At 43.6% G+C, this 24,987-nt stretch overlaps 1 protein-coding gene across 3 annotated transcripts in view; it reads left to right on the top strand.

Annotated features, from left to right (window-relative positions):
• Positions 1–24,987, top strand: part of shroom3 (shroom family member 3) — a 245,988-nt gene that overhangs the window by 62,064 nt on the left and 158,937 nt on the right. For 2 of the 3 annotated variants that reach the window (XM_070871034.1, XM_070871029.1), the window contains exon 1: positions 23,690–23,786. The exons of the other annotated variant lie outside the window; for it this stretch is intronic. The gene's annotated coding sequence lies outside the window, so the exon portion shown is untranslated. Of the gene's footprint in view, positions 1–23,689; positions 23,787–24,987 lie in introns of those variants that run through there. 3 annotated transcript variants of the gene reach the window in all.

The raw sequence follows: 24,987 nt of genomic DNA, 5'->3' as shown, positions 1-24,987 counted from the left end.
ATGAACTCTTCCTCAAGGCTACCCTGGCCAATTTGCTTTGTCCAATCAATATGAAGGTTAAAATCACCCAAGTCTATTGCCATTCCTTTATTACAAGCCTCCATTATTTCTTGATTTATACTCCGTTCAACCGTGTAGCTACTGTTAGGGGGCCTATAGTCTATGCCCACCAATGACTTTTTTCCTTTATTATTCCTTATCTCCACCCAAACTGATTCAACATCTTGATCCTCTGAGCCAATATTGTTTCTCAAATACCCTTGAATATTTAGTTCCCAGTCTTGGTCATCTTGCAACCATGTCTCTGTAATGGCTATCAGATTATACCCATTAACTGCAGAGATTTTGACTGGGTTTGTTGAAATATATGAAACAGCATATGTTTTTTTTCTTCAAGTTATGATAAAAAAACATATGCCGAGCTTCGCTGACTCTTTCTGTTTCCTCCTGCTCAACAGCACAAAGCAGTCACCCTCATCAGTAATTTTAATGTAGTTCTTGGGTATAACATTTATTACCATCTCAAAATAGACTACTCATATCAATTATAATATTTTATCTACTGACTATATACAGATGTATCTCAATGGAACCAAACTATAGTTTAACACATCAAATTGTAATGAGAAGAGATTCACACAGAAGCTAGACTTGCCCACAGAGCCCTTTTGAAGCAAGGGAGGGGAATTAGGTTCTAACTAAGTAGTCCTCAAGACATGTAAATGCAAACTATCATTTATTCTGAGGTGGACTTGCTTGTCACTGGCTCCTGCTTTGTGTAAAATATTCACCATGGTATAAATTCATGTACTTTTTTAATAGTCAGCAAAATGGATGGATTCTCCAGTTGCTCTCCGGAAAGGGAATATTTGTGATAACCACCCCATCCTTGAACTGTTCAAATGGAGGTCACTAATGTGACAAAACACGGCACTTGTTGAACTGTAACTAGTTTCAATTCCGCTGCAATCAAGCCCTGCTTATATGCAGGCTTGCAAGGTAGAAATTCATGGTGCCAATGCTCCTTTAAGACAGCATTTCTTTCCATTGGGTTTGACTTTTTCTCAGGCTACCTCCCATCACATTCATTTCGAAGCATTTTTATGACTAACTGGAAAAATATGCAGAAAGATTTATTTTACTTTGTAACACAACGGAAGTCTTGAGATCAGCTGTTGCTGGCTAATGGTAAACTTTGTCGAATTTGACAGCATTTTCCCAGTGGATGTACAGATGAGACCTGTCATCTGTAGCTAATTTCACAGGGATTTATAAAGTGAAAAAGAGTTTTGTTTTGTTTGTGCAAGATCCTGCAGTTTATATGTAAAAAAAATGAGCAGAATGGAATAATGTTATTGTAAAGAGTGCAGGCGCCTGCTTTATGTTTCTTTTGGCATGTGCAGTTACATTTCTTCAATCAGAAATATCCCAGGAAAGTGACCTATCACACTGACTTTTTAGGTGACATTGGTAAATGTTAATTTTTTTTCCTGTCAAAATTTTGTGATCAAATTGTTTGTGTGGTTAATTGTTATAAAATACTGGAGGATTATTTATTAATACTTTTGACAAAAACCTCAATCTATGTGGTTTTCATTTATATTGGTGGTCGACACATGAATCCATTGAAGGCAACTAATATTGACTGGAATGCTTTTGGTCAACTGAAGTGGAGTTTTCACTTGTTAAAGCTTTCTGCCAAATAAGCTTTCAGCAGTTAGGAGTTTTTTTTATATAAATGTGTCAACTAATCTTTGGCTTGCACCTGATTCATCAGTTTTTTGGCATTATTTAGACACATGGATTGTAGGCGTGAAGCGTGTGTTGGAAGTTAATCAACGCAATGTTATCACCATTTGAGACAGCAAATAACATCTACCATTTTTAGAAACTGCAAAACGTGCAAATAGATTTGACATCAAAGAGACTAATTCTGTTGCTTAGTTTCACTGCAAAGTTGACATGAGATGACCAAAGTTCTGGTACTAATTCTGAGTTATCAAATAATTTGTTTGTGGTCTGTTTGCAGGAAAGAACTTATTCTTGTGCAGTGTGCTGTTGCTTTGTAAAATTTGTCTGTTAAAGCAACAAACTAACTCAACAGTCGGTTAGTTGTGAGATGACCCTTCCGTGTGAAGATTGCTGTTTTTTCACCATCGGATGAAGTTTTGTTTGTTCTCTTGTTCTACAGCAGTAGCGTTGTGACTTCGGCAACAAGCTTCATCAGACTATGCCAAAACCACAGTAATGTTTTCTGATGTAAAACGTGTTTACAAACCCTCTCTGTGAACAGCTTGTTCCTATTTGCTGCTACAGTGCAAACTCGGCAGGAATAATCTTTTGACCCAGGCACTGGAGCAGAGGTGGAGCTTATGCCACCACCTGAGATCTGGTGTTGTTGCAGCACGAACCTCAAATAATTTTAAGATCAAACCGAGTACATTCCCTCAAACCCAGCACAACCAGAATGTAGGAAAATGGAGTGCTTCCAATGCCCATGAAATTGTAACCCAGTTTGCGTTACTACCTGCAGTATGGGAGTGGAGAAAATTCTGTTGGGGGTGTGGCAAAGTGTTGAATGCTGAGGAAAAAAATACTATTTGCTTTCTAGCATTAATTATTTTAGAGTAATTCCTACTGTTCAAAAGCAATGTATTCACTCTCTCATTCCAGCGATCATGATGGATAGTAAATAGCTGACCTGCAAACTGGAAACATTCATCCATAGGTTACTGCTCAAAATTCTCTAGATTGCTGATTTGTGGCCTATCCTTTATTATGCACCTGAAAACCATTGAGATGCAAAAACGCAGGAAGGAGCAGAAACAACTTTTAAAAACACGCACAACATCCTGGAAATGCACAATGCAGTAGTCAGAGTCTGAAGAAGTAAAACAGATGAACATTTCTGGTGGAATCCTGTTTTGAGAACTAGAGTTCAGTTGAGCTTTGTATCTAATATCCCAGGGGTAAATTTAACACAAATGTCACAATTAGACCAAACTCGGTTAAGAAAATGTATTTATGAGATCAATCAATAAAACTGCAATCATTAACTACTTTTTAACAAAAGTATCGATTTGAACTGTTCCTGCTCTCCTCTCTTCCCCTGATTGTTGTGGGATGTGGTTCTGTGGGTGGCAGGTGCGCATCAGTACCTTTCATGTGTGAGTTGGCACGGACTATTCGCAGGCGATGGGACCACAAGACGAAGCCACTGGATGTGATTAAGGTGCTTATTTTATACCATAGTGTTTAGGAGCAGGAACGCTAGTCATTTACCAGGCTCTACCCCTCCCCACCCCAAAAAACATGCTAAGACCTATAATACACCCATATTACAACTCTATTAACGTTACATTTTGGATCTCCTCAGCTACTCACTGGGTCAACTCACTCAGTCATCAGATGAAGTTAATATTTATATTTTTATACATTATAGAATTTGAAATACCCATCAGTTTGGTATGAGTTGAGCACCCTAGCCCGAAGATATTGCGTCAGCCCGTGGATAGAAGATAAGATTGTTTGTTTATGATCTGACATGGAAAAGGAAAAAGCTGGTGAATATAAATTCTTCTTTAGGATTTTAAGCAGGATATTTAAAGGAATGATCGGAAAATTAATTTGACTACTACATTGTCAGCTGACTTGTGGGCCCCATCACATAAATAAAATAAATAGATGAGGGACTGTGTACTTGAAGTCCATTTCCCTCAATTAGCTACGTCAGAAATTATAGAACATGAGAACTGAGAGCTCCCCGATGGCTTGTGGGGAAATACACCATCCAGTGTGGTTGTTAACCAACTTTAGTTAAAGATCTCAGCCACAGCAGCAGTTCAGGCAATATTGTTGGACTCGGTGTCCTCAAGTTAGGGAAGGATAAAAAAAAAAGTATGGTTCCAGCTTGTGATCGACATCCAGTGATCGCTGCTATTAAAATTATTTTTGCTACTAGAAAGTGTGGATGTGGATTTCAGGAGAGGACAGGATCAAGCTCAGTTGTGATGCCCTCCATGGTTAAATAACCTGCTATTCCTCAGTGTACAGCTTCACACTTGAAGAATGCTACCTGTATGAGAAACTGGAGGGCTACCAGCAGCCAGGAACCAAACCCCAGAAAGAGGAGGGGGGGGGAGGTGAAGTGAAAATTAGTGTCTATAAATATTACACTACAGTTTCAAGTTCTGTGGAATTCCATCCACAAATGAAAATCAGTCAGAATTATTTGTTTATTAATGAAATTCTTTCCTTTTTAAAAAGAAAGACCATCAGGATTGATAAATCAGATCGTAATGCAACTTCAAGTTTGCTCAACTGCAGGTACAGGACAGATTCCAGCCTGGCATAGCTTGCTTATATTGCCTGAGTCCAAATCAAGCGACCAGGATTGGGGAAGAGAGCTCCGCACCTACGTGTGGTCAGAGCTTTGCTCCCCGACAATAAATTCTAAATATTTTGAATGCATAGATGACGAGAGTTGAAGTCTACAAAGTGCCCCGATCTTAGATTGCACTGGAGTTATATTCCTTTGGTATTAAAACCCAAGTGGTGCAGATCAGGATCTGATTCCAGAGTTATAGACCCTGATATTTACGGGGAAGTGGGTAAGGTGCGGGGGAGCACGACAGTGCAGGGGAAACCCGGCAAAGCCATTTCCCGCCCGGCAGCCAGCCAAATTGACAGGCTGGCCGGCTGATGGGCGGGAAAACCACCAGCAGGAGACTGTAGCCAGGGACCTTTGGGAACAGTCCCCAGCAATCAGGAAGGAGGGAGCGAGCGAGAGATTGGGGCTGGAGCGGGGGAGGTTGCCAGTCGGGGCAGAGGGTAGAGAGAGGCCGCGATTAGCAGAGGGGAGGCCAAAGTTTTTTTTGGGGGGCTGGAGGGAGCACTCCTGCACTTCCTGGCCCACAAGGAGTTCTGTAAAAGGCACTTAGCTTCTTGAGCCGGCAGCTCCTGACTTGCTTTAGCTGTCAGATTTCCCAAGCCCTGGGAAACCCAACCAGCATCTACTAAATTTAAATCAGGCTCCCAGTTGCATTGTTATGTTAATGAAGTGTCCCGCCTTACAATCCATGGCATAAAAAGGGCAATGGAAGTGTATGCAGTGGGATGGGGGCATATTCCCCATTTTAACGTTTTTAGCCCCCTGACCCCCTCCTGTCCGTCATGGTGGGGTTAACATCGAGGATGTACTGTCACCTTTGTGTAGTTGTCAAGTAGTAACCTCAAATGATAGTACCATTGCACCTTAAGTGATGTAAAAAATTAATTTCAGGAGTCACCCCTAATTTTGAGATATTTATTACGGATGAGATGTGCACTGCTTTTCATTTCAGGCCTCCGAAAAAATCTAAAATAAATTTTCAGTTACTGCGTTTCCCAGACACATTAATTACAACAAAATGTAAATAATTGTTAAAAAAGATTTGCCTGAACTATTCTGTGTCAGACAGCTGCCGGAACAAATTTATAAGATTAGAGTATCATGCTGGGTGAAAATGTTCAGTGAACTGAGGCAGTTTGCCAGGTCATTTAGTGGGCTTTAATCGAAAGAAAACCTATACTCCTTCTCCTGAACAGTTGCCCATAGTGACAGTGTTGCATATAAATTGGCTAAACGTTCTAATTTTAAAACATTTACAGGGTGACTTCTTTAAGTGCATTGTTGTGATGGAAGGTGATTGAACGTTCCTGTTAGTACGAGTGCTGAATTTCTTTTAGGTACAAGCAAGTGCTCAAGTATTCAGAGACTTTGTGTATATTGTGAAGTCACTAAAAAAAAGTATAGTGTTAAATTTAACATTTAAACAGAGCTGAGCTTTGTCTCCTGGTCTTTCCAGTCCTGCACCCTCTGCCCTCCTCAGCAGTAGGCCCAATCTTGGTCTGGTTTTGTGCGTAGAGGACTGTATAGTATTGCTCTCTGGCTCACCCTGCACTGACTTTGCTTGCACTGTTTCATTCTTGGAAAGTTTCATTGTTTCCCAGGAGATGAAATGCTGAACTTTCTGGCAGCTTTCAGTGAGCTGGCGTTGGAAGGGCCTTTGGAGCTCAGTCGCGATCATCTAATACGACCACTGCAGCAGACGAGGGATAGTAATTGTGGTTGGATCACACACAGCATGTGATATACCACAGAGCAGTAAAAAGCCTGTATTTCCACCACACGGCGTGTGTGCAATCCTGGCTGTGACATCGTCGAGCCGATGATCAACAGAGCCCAGGCACTTCCCAAACTGAGAGGAAAGTAAAGAAATTTGGCAGGTAAACCTCCCCAGACCAGCAATGGGAACAAATTGCCCGCCCTTCTAGGCTGAGGATTGCTGTATAGGACAGTGGAACCTGAAAAAGGCAAGAAAAATTAAGGGAAAACAAATAAACACAATGGCTGAAATGTTGTGCTTATCGCCATAAAATAACTTACTTTTTTGGCATTGTATGAAAGTGAAGGGTCTTACTTTGGGCATCAAGGCTAAAATTTAAAAAAATCTCCCGAAAGTTGTATTGCAATCACAATTTGCAATTTTATGTGTAAATTTGTGACCGATTATTCTCAGCTGTACATATGTTGTGGAAAGTTGCAGCTGCTGGAGATTAAACCGATTCAGATTGTATGGTAATGATGCAAACGACACAGGACAGTGTCCTTTATAACACTATTGTAAAAGTTCAGAGGGGATAGGTGTTATATATGTGGACTTGTATTTACTCTGTACTGCCACCAGAGGGCTCATTCCACAGAGTCCCAAGGGATCCCATAATCCCTTGGGAGCACAGGTATTTAAGGAGGCTTCACAGGTTGGAGAGGCACTCTGGAGACCTGCAATAAAAGACTACGGTCACACTTTACTTTGAGCTCACAGTGTTCAGTCTGACTATTTCTCCATACACAACAACTGGCGACGAGATACAGATAGCGAACCCAAAGATGCAGAGAATAGTGGGCATCCTGGAGAAATTTTTGGAGGGAGATGATTGGGAAACTTTTATGGAGTGACTCGACCAATACTTCGTGGCCAACGAGCTCGATGGGGAAGAGAGCACTGCCAAACGTAGAGGGATCCTCCTCACCGTCTGTGGGGCACCAACGTATGGCCTCATGAAGAATCTGCTCACTCCAGCGAAACCCACGGAGAAATCGTACGATGATCTGTTCCGAGAGCATTTGAACCCGAAGGAAAGCGTTCTGATGGCGAGGTACCGGTTCTACACCTACAAAAGGTCTGAAGGCCAGGAAGTGGCGAGTTATGTCGCCGAGCTGAGACACCTTGCAGGACATTGCGAATTTGAAGGACATTTGGAGCACATGCTCAGAGATTTTTTCGTACTTGGCATTGGCCACAAAACCATACTTCGCAAACTTTTGACTGTAGAGACCCCAACCTTGAGTAAGGCCATAGCAATAGCCCAGGCGCTCATTGCCACCAGTGACAATACGAAGCAAATCTCTCAGCACACAAGTGTTGCTACAAGTACTGTGAACAAAGTGATGTTGTTTTTGAATCGTAACATATAGGGCAGGTCACACATACCTGCAGCTGCACATCCACAGATGTCTCAGAGTCCACCATCAAGGGTGATGAATGCAAGGCCATTAACACCTTGTTGGCGCTGCGGGGGTGATCATCGTTTCCATTCATGCCGATACAAAGAGTATGTTTCCAAGGGCTGTGGAACAATGGGACACCACCAACGAGTGTACAGGCGAGCTGCTAAGCCTGTTAAACCTGCAAACTACCACATTGCAGAGGAGGACAGATCCACGGAGGATCACTACGAACCAGAGCCTTAGATAGAGGAGGCAGAGGTACATAGGGTGCACACATTCATCAAGAATTATCCCCCGATAATGCTGAATGTTGAACTAAATGGACTCTCGGTGTCAATGGAGCTGGACACAGGCGCGAGCCAGTCCATCATGGGTAAAAAGACTTTCGAAAGGTTGTGGTGCAACAAGGCCTCAAGGCCAGTCTTAACTCCAGTTCGCACGAGACTAAGAACTTACACTAAAGAATTGATTCCTCTAATCGGCAGTGCTATCGTAAAGGTCTCCTACGATGGAGCGGTGCACAAGCTACTACTCTGGGTGGTACCAGGCGATGGTCTCACGCTGCTCGGCAGGAGCTGGCTCGGAAAGATACGCTGGAACTGGTACAACGTCCGAGCGCCATCGCCCGCTGATGACACTTCGTGTGCCCAGGTCTGAAACAAATTTCCTTCACTGTTCGAACCAGGCATCGGGAAATTCCAAGGAGCAGAAGTGCAGATCCACCTAATTCCGGGGGCGCGACCCATCCATCACAAGGCGAGAGCAGTATCGTACATGATGAGAGAGAGGGTAGAGATCGAGCTAGACCGGCTGCAAAGAGAGGGTATAATTTCACCGATCGAGTTTAGCGAGTGGGCCAGTCCTATTTTCCCAGTCCTCAATGGAGACGGCACCATCAGAATCTGTGGCGATTACAAAGTAACGATCAATTGTTTCTCCCTGCAGGACCAATACCGACTACCAAAAGCCGATGACCTCTTTGCAACGCTGGCAGGAGGTAAAATGTTCATGAAGCTGGATCTGACTTCAGCCTACATGACGCAGGAACTGGAGGAATCATCGAAGGCCCTTACCTGCATCAACATGCACAAAGGTCTTTTTGGTTATAACAGATGCCCGTTTGGAATCCGATCAGCAGCGGCGATATTCCAGAGAAACATGGAAAGTTTACTGAAGTTGGTCCCGCACACCGTGGTCTTCCAGGACGACATCTTGGTCACAGGTCGGAACACAGTCGAGCACCTGCAGCACCTGGAGGAAGTTCTTAGTCGACTCAACCGTGTGGGGCTCGGGTTAAAACGCTCGAAGTGCGTTTTCCTAGCGCCTGAAGTGGAGTTCCTGGGAAGGAGGATTGCCGCGGACGGCATCAGGCCCACCAATGCGAAGACGGAAGCAATCGAGAACGCACCGAGGCCACAGAACGTGATGGAGCTGCGGTCGTTTCTGGGACTCCTGAACTCCTTTGGTAACTTCTTACTGGTTCTCAGCACCCTGCTAGAACCACTACATATCTTACTACAAAAAGGGGGCAAATGGGTTTGGGGCAAAAGCCAAGAAAATGCCTTTGTAAAAGCTAGAAAATTGTTATGCTCAAACAAATTGCTTGTGTTGTATGATCCATGTAAGCGTTTGGTACTAGCATGTGATGCGTCGTCATATGGCGTTGGGTGTGTATTGCAACAAGCTAATGTTTTCTGGAAACTGCAACCGGTTGCTTATGCATCCAGAAGTCTGTCTAAGGCTGAGAGAGCCTACAGCATGATTGAGAAAGAAGCATTAGCGTGTGTCTATGGGGTAAAGAAAATGTATCAATACCTGTTTGGGCTAAAATTCGAATTGGAAACTGACTATAAGCCACTTATATCCCTATTTTCTGAGAGGAAAGGGATAAATACCAACGTATCGGCCCGCATCCAAAGATGGGCGCTCGCGTTGTCTGCATACAACTACGCCATCCACCACAGGCCAGGCACAGAAAACTGAACCGATGCTCTCAGTAGGCTGCCATTGCGCACCACGGGGGTGGAAATAGCGCAGCCCGCAGATCTAGCCATGGTTATGGAAGCCTTTGAGAGTGAGCAATCACCCGTCACTGACCGGCAGATCAAAACCTGGACAAGCCAGGACTCCTTATTATCTCTAGTCAAAAGCTGTGTGCTTCACGGGAGCTGGTCCATGTCTCAGTGGAAATGCAGGAAGAGATAAAGCCGTTCCAGCGGCGCAAAGGTGAAATGTCCAGACAGGCAGACTGCCTTCTGTGGGGCAATCAAGTTGTGGTCCCCAAGAAGGGCAGAGACACCTTCATCAGTGACCTCCACAGTATCTACCCAGGCATCGTAATGATGAAAGTGATAGCCAGATCCCACGTGTAGTGGCCCAGTATCAATGCGGACTTAGAGTCCTGCGTTCACAGATGTAATACATGCATGCAGTTAAGCAATGTACCCAGGGAGGCGCTGCTAAGTTTATGGTCTTGGCCCTCCAAACCGTGGTCTAGGGTACACGTTGACTATGCAGGCCCGTTCTTGAGTAAAATGTTCCTTGTGGTTGTAGACCCGTACTCCAAATGGATTGAATGTGAGATAATGTCGGCTAGCACGTCCGCTGCCACTACTGAAAGCCTGCGGGCCATGTTTGCCACACACGGCTTACCCGATGTCCTGGTGAGCGACAACGGGCCATGTTTTACCAGTGCTGAGTTCAAAGAATTCATGACCCGTAACGGGATCAAACATGTCACATCTGCCCCATTTAAACCAGCGTCCAATGGTCAGGCAGAGAGAGCAGTGCAAACCATCAAGCACGGCTTGAAGAGGGTAACTGAAGGCTCGCTGCAGACTTGCCTATCCCGAGTCCTGCTAAGCTACCGCACGAGATCCCACTCACTCACTGGGATCCCACCTGCTGAACTGCTCACGAAAAGTGCACTTCAGACAAGGCGGCTTCAACAAAGTGCATACCATGATAGCGCAAATGTGTCACGCGAGATTGAAGTCAATTATCCTGTATTTGTATTAAATTATGGACAAGGTCCCAAGTGGCTTCCCGGCACTGTCGTGGCCAAAGAGGGAGGGTGTTTCGGGTCAAACTTTCAAATGGACTCATTCACCAGAAACACTTAGACCAAATCAAACTCAGATTCACAGACTACCCTGAGCAACCCACCTGGGACCCTACCTTTTTTGATCCCCCACCCAACACACATACCAGTGGCAACTGACACCATGGTTGACCACGAAGCAGAACGCATTATCCTCAGCAGCCCTGCAGGGCCCAACACACCAGGCAGTCCAGCAAGGCCAGCTGCACAGCAGCCCAGCGAGGGCCCAACAAATGATTCAACAACACCAGCTTTCACACCGAGATGATCAACCAGGGCAAGAAGGACCCCAGATCGACTCACATTGTAAATAGTTACACTATTGACTTTGGGGGGGGGGGAAAGTTGTTATATATGTGGACTTGTATTTACTCTGTACAGCCACCAGAGGGCTCATTCCCCAGAGTCCCAAGGGATCCCATAATCCCTTGGGAGCACAGGTATTTAAGGAGGCTTCACAGGTTGGAGAGGCACTCTGCAGATCTGCAATAAAAGACTACGGTCACACTTTACTTTGAGCTTACAGTGTTCAGTCTGACTCTTTCTCCATACACAACAATCGGATGTAGAGTTGGATCAATAAGTTTCATAGAGAGGTGGGAGCAAGTCTTTATCTCAGTGTTAGCATTCCCACCTGTGAGTCAGAGGTATTTTTTTTGAACCCCGCTCTAGAGAGTCCCGGCGATTCGAGTCTGATCCTGTCCTGAGCCAATCAGCACACAATCATGCTTCCTGCAGGAGTCAATGAATAGTGGTGAACAGTAGCTGATTTTATCCTCTTTAACCCAAGAGCATTGAAACCAATTGCAGCACTTCTACCACAGCACCAGAAATCATCAGCACCGGCCAGGGATCAAACTGGGACCTCTGGTTTAATGATGTTTACATATCCATGTCTTTCAATAATGTATCTATCCTGATTTTGATGTCACAGAGCAGTGCAGTGGCTGCATGTGCATTGTTACATGGCAGATTATTTGGCAATTCAGCTGTTGCGAGCTCTTGGAGCTTTAGGGTCATGTACAGTTCAGCTACAAAAATAAACTGTAGCTTGTTTTTATTCAGAGAATGCTGTGAATTAAACACACCATGAAGTTAAATTTCCTGGGGGATTCTCCTGCTCATTCACTGTAATGTCAGCAGGAAAGCCATGGAAACTTTGGGATAATCCCCCATGATTTCATATGGCCCTATACTTCTACTTGTAGAAAACATACATACCAAACATATTTAAGCTAGACGTTATACTCAAGTCTGTAAAATTTCAGTTGCCAACTAGCCCGGGACAAGTTTCAGTTGGTAGCACACTAACCTCTAGTCCCACAGGACTTGAGCACAATCTCGGGTGACACTTCAGTTCAACACTGAGAAACCAATTCTTGTTCCGGTAGGTGTAAGAGATCCCATGGCAACAATGTTGCTCCTATTTTTTTTAGGTGCACGGTCCCTTTAAGGGACTAAGCAAGCCCATTCACAGTTTCTTTATCATTGGAAAAAACGGATCCTGGGCTGTGAGGGACCAGCAGAGACTATGCGGCCACACTGCTTAGAGGGAATGCTGCATGGCACTATTGAAAGAAGAATAGGAAATTCTTTGCCTTTGCCAACATTCCTTCCTCAACCAACACCACCAAAATCAGATTTCCTGGTCTTTAATGTCATTCATTTGTTTGTGGAACCATGCTGTGCCCACATTGGGTGCCACATTTACCTACATAACAACAGTGACTGTACTGCATGTCATGGTTGTGAGCTGTTCTGGACATCCTGCAGATGTGATAAAGTCCCTTCCCTTCTCTTCTCTTCCCCATTCTGTTGTTAACCAAAAGAACTCAGCAGCCTGGAAGTAGATTCTGTTCATCTTTCCCACTGACTTCAGTCTTTTGTTGGTTTATTCTCTCCTTTCTTGTTTCTTCTATTCCTTTATTAGCTTTTTGCGCACTTCTGTAACCCTTTCAAACCACATTAACATCAAAACTGTCATTCATATTCTGATTCATTTTTCAGCTGTTGCTGAGTGAAAAGTTAATTTAGCTGAAGATATACATTAATAGTGGATGTATTATCAGCCTCACTGGAGTTAATTTTCACGTGATGCATGACTATATTAGGACCTTTCTAACCTCTAAACTATTAATATTTATTTCTGTTAATTGTGATCTCACCCCTACATCCTTTATTTCATGGGATCCCATTAAATAGGCAGATAGTCTGAAAAACATCTGATCAGCTTTATTAGAAATAATCAAAAAGGTTTTTGGAGGAAACAGGTTATGATCTGGAATGCACTGCCTGAAAGAGTGGTGGAAACAGATTCAAAAAGGAATTGGATACATACTTGAAAAGGAGAAAGTTGCAGACCTCCACATAAAAAGCAGGGGAGTGGGACTAATTAGGCAGCTTTTTCAAAGATGGGCCAAATGCCCCCTTCCTGTGCTGTATGATAAAAAAACCAGACATCCTTTTCACCAAGTGATGGAAACATTTACAAATATTTTCCATATTCTGTATTCATTTTAAAGGTGTGTCACTTTATCACAGTAAATTAACATTACAAGTGAAAACCATGCCAGTTCAGAAATGACAAACCCTGCTGCACAATTCATTGAACTAATGATTCTTTGATATTTTCTAAATATCTGTGGTAAAATACTGTCTAGTCGTGTTACATATTAAATCCAAGGCAACGCCCTTATAAAGGTTAATGCATTGATACACTGTGGTAAAATGAAATATGTTTTGTTCTCAACAATAAATTATTATAAAATGTAATCCTCAAAAATTTGTCACCATCCTCCGCCTGTTTCATAATGATATGCAAGCTGTAATTCTTACCAACGGATCCACCACAGACCCACTACAAGTGCAGACCGGGTTCAAGCAAGCCTGTGTCAACGCTCGTCTCAATTTTCCTCGCTGCAATGCTTCATCTCACCTTTAACAACCTCCCCGCTGGAGTAGAGTTAATCTACAAGACAGGCGAGACATTGTTCAACCTCCGCGCCTCCAATCCCTATCCAAGGTTGTTTCAACCTCGGTCATTGAATTACAGTATGCAGACGACGCTTGCGTTTGTGCACACTCGGAGTCCGAACTCCAAACCATCGTTGACACCTTCACTGAAGCGTACGAGGGTCTGGGCCTTACATTAAACATCCATAAGACAAAGGTTCTCCACCAACCTGCCCCAGCCACACAGTTCTGCTCCCCGATTATCAGGATCCATGACAAGACCTTGGACAATGTAGACCAATTCCCATACCTATCAGCAAGGACAGACATCGATGACGAAGTCCAACACCACCTTCAATGTGCCAGCGCCACCTTCGGCTGCCTGAGGAAAAGAGTGTTCGAAGACCAGGATCTCAAACCCGGCACCAAGCTCATGGTCTACAGAGCAGTAGTGATACCCGCCCTCCTATATGCTTCAGAGACATGGACTATATACAGCAGGCACCTCAAAGCACTGGAGAAGTACCACCAACGCTGCCTCCATAAAATCCTGCAAATCCATCAGCAGGATAGGCACATCAACGTCAAAGTTCTCTCTCAGGCCAACATCCGCAGCATCGTGGCATTAACCACGCTCAGTCAGCTTCGATGGGTGGGCCACATTGTCCGCATGCCTGATACTAGACTCCCAAAACAAGCACTCTACTCTGAACTCTGTCATGGCAGGCAAGCCCCAAGAGGACAGAGAAAACGCTTCAAGGACACCCTCAAAGCCGCCTTGAAAAAATGTAACATCCTCACTGACTCTTGGGAATCCCTGGCCCAAGACCTCTCAAAGTGGAGGAGAAGCATCCGAGAAGCGCCGACCACTTTGAGTCTCTTTGCCGGGAGCACACGGAAGCCAAGTACAAATAGCGGAAGGAGCGTACGACAAACCAAGCACCCCACCCACCGTCCTTCCAACCACCATCTGCCCCACCTGTGACAGAGACTGTAGATCCCGTGTTTGTCTCATCAGTCACCTTAGAACTCATTTTAGTGTGAAAGCAAGTCATCCTCGACTCCGGGGTACTGCCTAAGAAAAAGATTATAAAATCAATACCCAAATAAATGAAAACCGAGGAATTGTGTACCAATAGAATTTTCTACATTATTTATCGTTTCCAGACATCAGGATATAACAGATGAATCCTCTTTGCATCTGATTAAATCTGGTTTGTCTGCTGTATCAAATTACACATTTAGATGCACAGTGTCTTTATACATTTGGTCCATATACAGGAAGTGCAATCATTAACATGATTGCGTCTACTTCAGGGAGCAGCGCGAGCTGGTGCAGGAGGGCGACGGCAGCGAAGAGTGGCGTCATCAAGGTCCAGGTCGGTGATTGGAGCGTGGGCAATCACTCCAATCACCAGGAGTGGCGAGAGACTGTAGAGGGACGTGATCGGAGCCCAAGAGAGGTGTGAGTTCAGGGCCAGGGGCCCAGGGGCAGCATGGCCAGCCCGCTCTGCGCTATGTGTGCAAACTAGGTCCGTGTAGCAGAGCTGGTCTTCAGTCATCTTAGATAACCCTTGCCACTGGACCAAGACCTAACTCTGTCGAGCCCGTGTGGTGGCTGGTGTGCAACGGCCACCACACGTTAAAAAAATCCATGCACAGGCATCTTCCATCCTTCAATACATAGTTCGGAACCTGGAATATTAGATCCTTCATTGAAACATCTGTGAACTCATCCTTTTTTGGCGTAGAAGCAAGTCATCCTCGTTTCGAGGGACTGCCTATGATGGATGATGAATCAGCAGTAGAATCTTTATCCAGTAGAAGATGTTAACAGTAAATATTGTGGAAAATTATATTGCTAATTGTTTTCATTTTTCTAGGTAGAGTCGATTTGATAATTTATTGTTGAGAACAAAACATATTTCATTTTACCAGTGTATCAATGCTTTAACCTTTTATAAGTCCTTGCAAATATTTATCCCTCAACCAACATCGCTAAACAGATGATTTATCACATTGCTGTTTGAGGGATCTTGCTGTGTGCAGATTGACTGCCATGCCTCCTACACTATAGGAATAACCTCCCGAAAATACGAGGGGACTGAGGGTCTAGAAAGAAGGGGAAACTGGGGGAAATCGTGTTAGGGAAATTGAAGGGACTGAAGACCGATAAATCCCCAGGGGCCTCATAGTCTGCATCCCAGAGAACTTAAGGAAGTGGCCCTAGAAATAGTAGATGCATTGGTGGTCATTTTCCAATATTCCATGGACGCTGGTTCAGTTCCTATGGATTGGAGGGTAGCTAATGTAATCCTACTTTTAAAAAAAGGAGCGAGAGAGAAAACTGGGAATTATAGACCAGTTAGCCTGACATCAGTAGTGGGAAGAATGTTGGAATCAATTTTTAAAGATGAAATAGCAGCGCATTTCGAAAGCAGATGACAGGATCGGTCCAAGTCAGCATGGATTTATGAAAGGGAAATCATGCTTGACAAATCTAAAGTTTTTGGAGGATGTAACTAGTAGAGTGGATAAGAGAGAACCAGTGGATGTGGTGTATTTGGACTTTCAAAAGGCTTTTGACAAGGTCCCACACAGGAGATTGGTGTGCAAAATTAAGGTACATGGTATTGGGGGTAATGTGTTGACGTGGATAGAGAACTGGTTGGCAGACAGGAAGCAAAGAGTGGGAATAAACAGGTCCTTTTCAGAATGGCAGGCAGTGACTAGTGGGGTACCGCAAGGTTCAGTGCTGGGACCCCAGCTATTTACAATATATATTAATGATTTAGACAAAGGATTGAATGTAATATCTCCAAGTTTGCAGATGACACTAAGCTGGGTGGCAGTGTGAGCTGCGAGGAGGATTCTAGGAGGCTGCAGGGGGACTTGGACAGGTTAGGTGAATGGGCAAATGCATGGCAGATGCAATATAATGTGGATAAGTGTGAGATTATCCACTTTGGTGGCAAAAACAGGAAGGCAGATTATTATCTGAATGGTGACAGATTTAGTAAAAGGGGAGGTGCAACGAGACCTGGGTGTCATGGTACATCAGTCATTGAAGGTCGGCAAGCAGGTACAGCAGGCAATAAAGAAAGCAAATGACATGCTGGCCTTCATAACGAGGGGATTTGAATATCGGAGCAGGAAGGTCTTACTGCCATTGTACAGGGTCTAGGTGAGACCACACCTTGAGTATTGTGTGCAGTTTTGGTCTCCTAATCTGAGGGAGGACATTCTTGCTATTGAGGGAGTGCAGCGCAGGTTCACCAGACTGATTCCCGGGATGGCAGGACTGACATATGAAGAAAGACTGGATCGACTAGGCTTATATTCACTGGAATTTAGAAGAATTATAGGGGGTCTCATAGAAACATATAAAATTCTGACGGGACCGGACAGGTTAGATGCAGGAAGAATGTTCCCGATGTTGGGGAAGTCCAGAACCAGGGGTCACAGTCTAAGGATAAGGGGTAAGCCATTTAGGACCGAGATGAGGAGAAACTTCTTCACTCAGAGAATTGTGAACCAGTGGAATTCTCTACCGCAAAAAGTTGTTGAGGCCAGTTCATTAGATATATTCAAAAGGGAGTTAGATGTGGCCCTTACGGCTAAAGAGATCAAGGGGTATGGAAAGAAAGCAGGAATGGGGTACTGAAGTTGCATGATCAGCCATGATCATATTGAATGGCGGTGCAGGCTTGACGGGCCAAATGGCCTACTCCTGCACCTATTTTCTATGTTTCTATAACAGTGATTACACTTCCAGCTGCCTGTGCTGCACTAGACTTGATCAAGCCCACCAGCTGCCTATGCTATACTAGACTTGTATGGGTGGGGTGGCTTGACCCATCCACCTCCACGGAGGTGTGTGGGGGGCCTGACCCATCCACCTCCATGGCACGAACCTGGTATTGCAGTACTTCCAGGAACGGTGCAGTGGCTCCAGGCCTTTTGGCTAAGAACATTGGCGCAGAGTGATCCTTGATGTGTGCAAGGTGACCTCTGGCGTTTGTAATTTGACAAAGAATTGTATACGGATTCCGATTCCAACTAGGATCCCTTAATCTTAAATTACCAAATCCAAAATTCAGGTTCAGATTTCTGAATAATAATTAGTTTAACAAGCTGCTTCAGATGTTATCACTCCTGGCAACTTACTCAAGTGGGTATTACCCAACCTTCAAATTGTTATGAATTGCGTCCGTGTGCTGCATGTTTTAGACTATTAAAAACAGCACTAAACATGTGAAATATAACAGTGTTAGCAGTATAAACTGCTGCATGTCGTTAGTCACTGTAATATTTAGTATTGCCTTATGAAGTAGCCATTCTGTAATGCAGACTTTCTCTGTCAGCACATAAAATGCTTTGTGTGCAGAAAGCACAATACCACCATTAGTTACTTGAGCTAGGTTATCGTGGAAACGCTGCACCAAAGCATATTTTTCTTACAATTGCACAAAGTAATGCACATATGTTTTCCAGAAAAAAGCCTTCAATTTGCTAAATGATGTTGCTACGAAGTAGGTTCATAGTTGTAACAACAACATACCATGAAAGTGAACATCTCTCGATTTCCAAGCCAGCTGTACAATGTAGATCAAACCTGCAGCACTACTGGTGGATTCTCGAACAGAAAAAGTAACTGAATTTAAAAAAAAAGTTATTACCTTGTATACCTCTCTCCATATATATTAAAACCATATCTCTACATACACTTCCTGTAACCTTTATTTCCCCATCCTAAATTTCTATGTTCTCATGCCTACATAACCTGGTAGTGCTGCAATTACGCCCTCTTCTCAGTGCTACAGCACCATCGTTGACAGGATGTTGTAATTACAGTGTGACATTTTTACAAGGCAGTTTCAATTATCAACAACAACTTGCATTTATATAGAGCCTTATATAGCAAAACGTCCCAAGGCACTTCACAGGAGCGTGATCAAACAAAATTTGACACCAAGACACAGAAGGAGATACTTGACCAAAAGCTTGGTCAACGAGGTAGTTGGACATAGAAATTTAGAATGGAACCATAACAACAAGGACAGAACCTAGGGGTTGGATTTTCGCCGACTTTGTGATCGGGTTTTCACCGCGATTCCGCGGCGAAAACTCGGTCGTCGGGACCTTCGGGCACCTTTTTGTAGCGGCGCTTCCACGTACCACCGGGGAGAGGCTCATCGACGTGAAACGACGTACAACGCCGCAGATTGCGTTACCGTCATACTTCCGGCACTCTCCGCCCTGCCAGCAACGGTAAGTATGAAGACCTGCAAAAAAAGTAAGTTAAAGTTTTTATTTTAAAATTATTTTTCAGCGATTTAGTAGGTAAGGGTTTTGTGAATGTTTTTTGCCATTTCTTTTTGTTTGCTTTCCCCCCTCCCAAGGCCTCTCCCGCAGCGCTACTAGCCTCGGACTAAAGTTGCCGAAACTCGCGGTTTGCGCTGGGAATCCTCGTGCAATGCCGACATTACCGAGGCGCAGACGTAAAGGCCAAAATTTAGGCCTAAAAATGGTAGCGCAGCGAAAACGGTAATTTTGCCATAAAACTACCGTTTTCGCCGACAACTGAAAATCTAGCCCTATGACTTTAAAATGAAGACTGAATCTGTGTGCCTTGATTCAGTTATACTTGGCATCTAACCCTGCTTCACCTGAAAACTACACTTGGTTTTGACTCCCCTGCTGTAATTCTGCAGAAGATTGACTAGTATTCGAACAATAAGTCGTTTATAGTTGTGTAACACAGTCTTGAGCATGTAACTAGCAGAGTGGACAAGGGAGAACCAGTGGATGTTGTGTATTTGGACTTTCAAAAGGCTTTTGACAAGGTTCCACACAAGAGATTGTGTGCAAAATTAAAGCACATGATATTGGGGGTAATGTATTGATGTGGATAGAGAACTGGTTGGCAGACAGGAAGCAAAGAGTAGGAATAAACGGGTCCTTTTCAGAATAGCAGGCAATGACTAGTGGGGTACTGCAAGGTTCAGTGCTGGGACTCCAGCTATTTACAATATATATATTAATGATTTAGACAAAGGATTGAATGTAATATCTCCAAGTTTGCAGATGACACTAAGCTGGGTGGCAGTGTGAGCTGTGAGGAGGATGCTAAGAGGCTGCAGGGTGACTTGAACAGATTAGGTGAGTGGGCAAATACATGGCAGATTCAGTGTAATGTAGATAAATGTGAGGTTATCCATTTTGGTGGCAAAAACAGGAAGGCAGAATATTATCTGAATGGCGACAGATTAGGAAAAGGGGAGGTGCAACAAGACCAGGGTGTCATGGTACATCAGTCATTGAAAGTTGGCATGCAGGTACAGCAGGCAGTGACGAAGGCAAATGGCATGTTGGCCTTCAAAGCGAGAGGATTTGAGTATAGGAGCAGGGAGGTCTTACTGCAGTTGTACAAGGCCTTAGTGAGGCCACACCTTGAATATTGTGTACAGTTTTGGTCTCCTAATCTGAGGAAGAAAGACTTTCTTGTTACTGAGGGAGTGCAGCGAAGGTTCACCAGACTGATTCCCGGGATGGCAGGACTGACATATGAAGAAAGACTGGATCGAATAGGCTTATATTCACTGGAATTTAGAAGAATGAGAGGGGATCTCATAGAAACATATAAAATTCTGACGGGATTGGACAGGTTAGATGCAGGAAGTATGGTCCCGATGCTGGGGGAGTCCAGAACCAGGGATCACAGTCTAAGGATAAGCGGTAAGCCATTTAGGACTGAGATGAGGAGAAACTTCTTCACTCAGAGAATTGTGAACCTGTGGAATTCTCTCCCACAGAAAGTTGTTGAGGCCAGTTCATTAGATATATTCAAAAGGGAGTTAGATGTAGCCCTTACGGCTAAAGGGATCAAGGGGTATGGAGAGAAAGCAGGAATGGGATACTGAAGTTGCATGATCAGCCGTGATGATATTGAATGGTGGTGCAGGCTCAAAGAGCCGAATGGCCTACTCACCCACCTATTTTCTATGTTTCTATGTTTCTTGGTGCTCTGCACATAAACTGTTCTTGTGGTTTATCAGATCAGCAGAATCTCTCCGCTGTGTTACACGTGTAACACATTCACAGTTATTGGCCTCATTCTCATATTGCATAGTGTGTGTGCGCCAAACCATGTCCTGCAAGATGAGGCAAACTTTCTTGAAAGTGTCAGCAATGCTTATTAAAGAGTGCAACAAAAATTCAAGAGGTTGAATTTCCGTGGGGGTAACTCCCGATTGTCCACCGTAACTTTGGTGGAAGATTTGCGGAAAAGCTGGAGAAATTACGTAATGGGCATTTACTTTGTTTCCGTGGATCATCTGCCAAAGTTACGGCAGATGATCAGGAATAACTCCTACGAAAATTCAATCCCCAAATATCAATATTTTGCTGCTTAAGAAAGCAATCAGTCTCACAATATCAAAAATGGTGACTGATGACATGTTGTAGTTTATACATGTAACATTTAGATTTTGCACATTGAGCATTGTGTTAGAGTCTCAAACAATGACAACTTGAAAAGGGCACACTTGGATTTTAATATACTTTTCTGGACAGCATTTGACATTTTGCTAAATATTTTCCTACGTATAATGTGACTGAATGTGTTTACTGTAAAGGATAGTCAGTCTCTCAAGTTGGTTTTCTTGCATTCTTTGTGTCAAAATTCAACTCCGACACTTGCCAACCAGAACTTGCACATAATTGTTACTGTTAACCAACAGTAATAAACCACAATGGAAGTCAATCCATGAGCTATTCTTGTCTTCTCAGCACCTCTTTGTTAAGTACATTGTAACTGGTGTTTTAATCTGCAAAGTTTAATTGAACAACAGTACCTGAATTAAGCAGTCAGTAGTACATATGTCCCCAATAATTGAGAACAGTTGTTGATTAAAGACAAACTGATCTGTACTGATTTAGTTGCTCTGAGCCAGGGTAGCAGCAGAAAAACTACAGTTGGCCTCAGTGCTCTTCGTATCTCACCTGAGTGGTCATCTTCATGTGCAAGCCTGAGCCAGTGTTACTAACTTTTTAATCAAGAGCCACAATCCTAAACAATCTCTTGCTTGAGAGGCACTCTCAGGAATGCTACAACACTGAGCGATGGGATGTGGGTCAGCACAGTGAACTCCTGATTTCACTCATCTCATTGTTGATGGTTTCCAATTGGAGTCCAGGTACTTTGACACAAGAAGAGAAAATAAAGATGGGAATATTTATAACAGAATCATAGAATAGTTACAGCACAGAAGGAGACCATTCAACCCGTCAAGCTCATGCCGACTCACTGCAAGAGCACTTCAGTTAGTCCTACTCCCCTGCAAAATGTTTTCCTTCAAGTACTTATCCAATCACTTTTAAAAGCCATGATTGAATCTGCCTCCACCACCCTGCCAGGCAGTGCATTCCAGATCATAATCACTCGCTGCATAAACATTTTTTCCTCATGTCGCCTTTGGTTCTTCTGCCAATCACCTTAAATCTGTGACCTCTGGTTCTTGACCCTTCCGCCAATGGGAATGGTTTCTCTCTATCTACTCTGTCCAGACCCCTCATGATTTTGAATATCTCTATTACATCTCCTCTCAAACTTCACGAAGGAGAACAATCCCATTTTCTTCAGTCTATCCACGTAATTGAAGTCCCTCATCCCTGGAACCATTCTTATAAATCCTTTCTGTATCCTCTCTTAAGGCCTTCATATCCTTCCTAAATTGCGGTGCCCACAATTGGACACAATGTTCCAGTGAAGGACAAACCAGTGTAAGACATCCTTGCTTTTGTACTGTATGTCTCTATTTATGAAGCCCAGGATCCCGAATACTTTTTTATCTGCTTTCTCAACTTGCTCTGCCATCTTTAACGATTTGTGCCCATATACCCCTGGGTCTCTTTGCTCCTGTACCCCCTTTAGAATTGTACCGTTCAGTTTATATTGCCTCTTGTTCTTCCTACCAAAATGTATCACTTTGCACTTTTCCTGTGTGAAATTTCATCTACCACGTGTCTGCCCATTCCACTAGCCTCTCTATGTCCTCTTGAAATCTAAATCAAGTGCTCCACTTCCTTCTTGGAGCGCTAAAGGATGCAGGCAGGGCGGAGACCTCAGCAGTGTTGCACACTGGGCCGTGCAGCGTGCCGCATGCAAATGGAAGGGCCATCGGGCAGGAACCTGCCAAGAAAACGGCAACAACAAAGGTATGTTTTTTTTTACTTAACCTCAGCCACCTCGCCTTTAATCATCGCCCGGCAGTGGCCGACTGCCCGATCCATACCTCCTGCAGCTGCCGGTGTTTTCGCAGGGGGCGGAAGTGAATTTTGGGTCCGGGGCGCTAACGGGGCAATGCGCACAGCGATGACGTCCCGATCTCTGGGTCCCGGAGATTGGGACGCAATGCCATTGGGCCGATGCTAAACTCCCGCCAGATATTGCTCTTTATGTCGTTTGGTTGTGTGCAAAAAGACTACTGGATTTACGTGCAGAACAACAATCACTATACTCCGAAGTAACTAATTGCACCTGAAGTACTTTGAGACATTTCTGGGAGATGTGATAACTCTGTGTTTGTAACTGTTGTATTAAATCAATAAATATTGTGGTGTTCAGGTGCTGATTTTGAAACCAGAATATCCTCACGTGCAGACTATGTTATTAGCTTTCAGTCCCAACTCAGGTCACAGGTTATCAAAGATCCTGCTTTTCAAGTCACCTTTTTCAACTTGAGCTGAACATAATGCAACTTACAACATTTTATTTTTAGAGAGCCCTGAGTGCCTCAGTGGGCTGGTTATCCAGACAATGATTAAAATGGGGGGGGGGGGACTATTTAATTACTCCCATCTTCAGACAATCCCCTACTTACTAGCTGCAGAGGCTATCGTCTCCTGCTGATTTCTGTAGGATTAAAATCAGTGAATGTCTTTGTGGATTTTACAGCACTTGGTAGAGTTTATTATCAGATCCCCCCCCCCTACCTCCCCTTTGCAATGTGGCACATTCCTGTCTAAAGAAGGATGGACTTGTGATTAGTTACTGGAGTAGCTGTTTGGCTGAGAGAGAGCCATGTTGAACAGTAGAATGCTTCTGTTAAAAATGTAAATTAACAAGTGGATTAAAAAAGGATTGAAAAGATCGTTCAACACAAAAGGCCTTCTGAGTGGGTAAGCTGAATATATATTTTCTTATTAAAACAAAAGTTTAACCCTTGAAAAAGTGCACTGGCAGTAACGTGTTTTCAGTGACATTGCTTGGACAAGATTAAGTGGTCTCAAAGCTACAAACATGGACAAAAGGCAGGTTTTGGACCTGGTAGCTGGTGTCATTGCTCAGTATGCAGCTTATGCATGCCTGGCTAGGCTGAATCATCTAACCACTTAGAAGTTAACCACATGTTTCAAAAGCTTCAGGTACTGAAGAGATTAAGTATTGTTTCTACAAACAGGTATGGGATGCAACAGAGGCATCCATAATGCACAATCCTTTTATGTTTATTTTAATGGATTTAAAATCTTGATTCTACCTGCCTCTCCAAAATATGGCTATGCTGTTTTATTCATTTAAAGTATTTTGCGCTGTTGTCAGGGCGTCAGTCCTTCCCACGGCCTCACCTGGATACAGTGTACAAAGTCTGGTGGCATTGATCCTGAGACTGACTTGCTGGTTTTAAGCATTTGAATATTCAATCAGATAAGTGTGCTTTGTCACACCGGTTGCCTAGTTACCATGTCCCGATCAGACCTATGTACATTTCAAGTTGGATTTTATGGTTAAAAATCCGAAGGTGGAGATTGTCTCTCTTAAAAGAATTGTTTCTGCAGTATTTTAATCAAATTTGAATGGCATAGATCCACTCTGAATCCATGCATGCCCTTTCTCCCTGACGTTTTTCTGGATGTTTGCCCATAGACAGTGATTGTGCAAATGAGTGAAATCTAATATGTGTGTTAAAACAGCAGGATTACTGGCTGCATCTGGGTTACGCAAAGGTTAATTCCCAAAGAATAAAGCTCCATGGTATTTTTTGGTGTGATCAATCCTTGTCAATCAATATCTTTCTTGCTGCAGTTAGTCAAAATCAGTTGTAATTGAAGATAGTGGGGCTGAAATTTTGGTTGGTGGAGGTACAGCAGGGCAAAGGCTTCAATGTAGACCTAAATCTAAATCCCAAGGACAGGCACATCTGCATGGAGTAGGCGAGAACTTGCAAGAGCTCATCAGTAGAGATATCCGCCAAATTGAAATGGCACCATGCTACTCCAAGGGCAGAAGAAAAGACTTGGGAAGAGCCCAGTATGAAAGTAAAAGATAAATCTGTTTAGCTCCCAATGAATCCACTGGTCAAGTTAATCACACCCTTCGACT

The sequence above is a fragment of the Pristiophorus japonicus genome, chromosome 2, assembly GCF_044704955.1.
Source record: "Pristiophorus japonicus isolate sPriJap1 chromosome 2, sPriJap1.hap1, whole genome shotgun sequence".
NCBI classification, from domain to species: domain Eukaryota; kingdom Metazoa; phylum Chordata; class Chondrichthyes; family Pristiophoridae; genus Pristiophorus; species Pristiophorus japonicus.
This window is presented reverse-complemented; position numbering and strand designations above follow the sequence as displayed.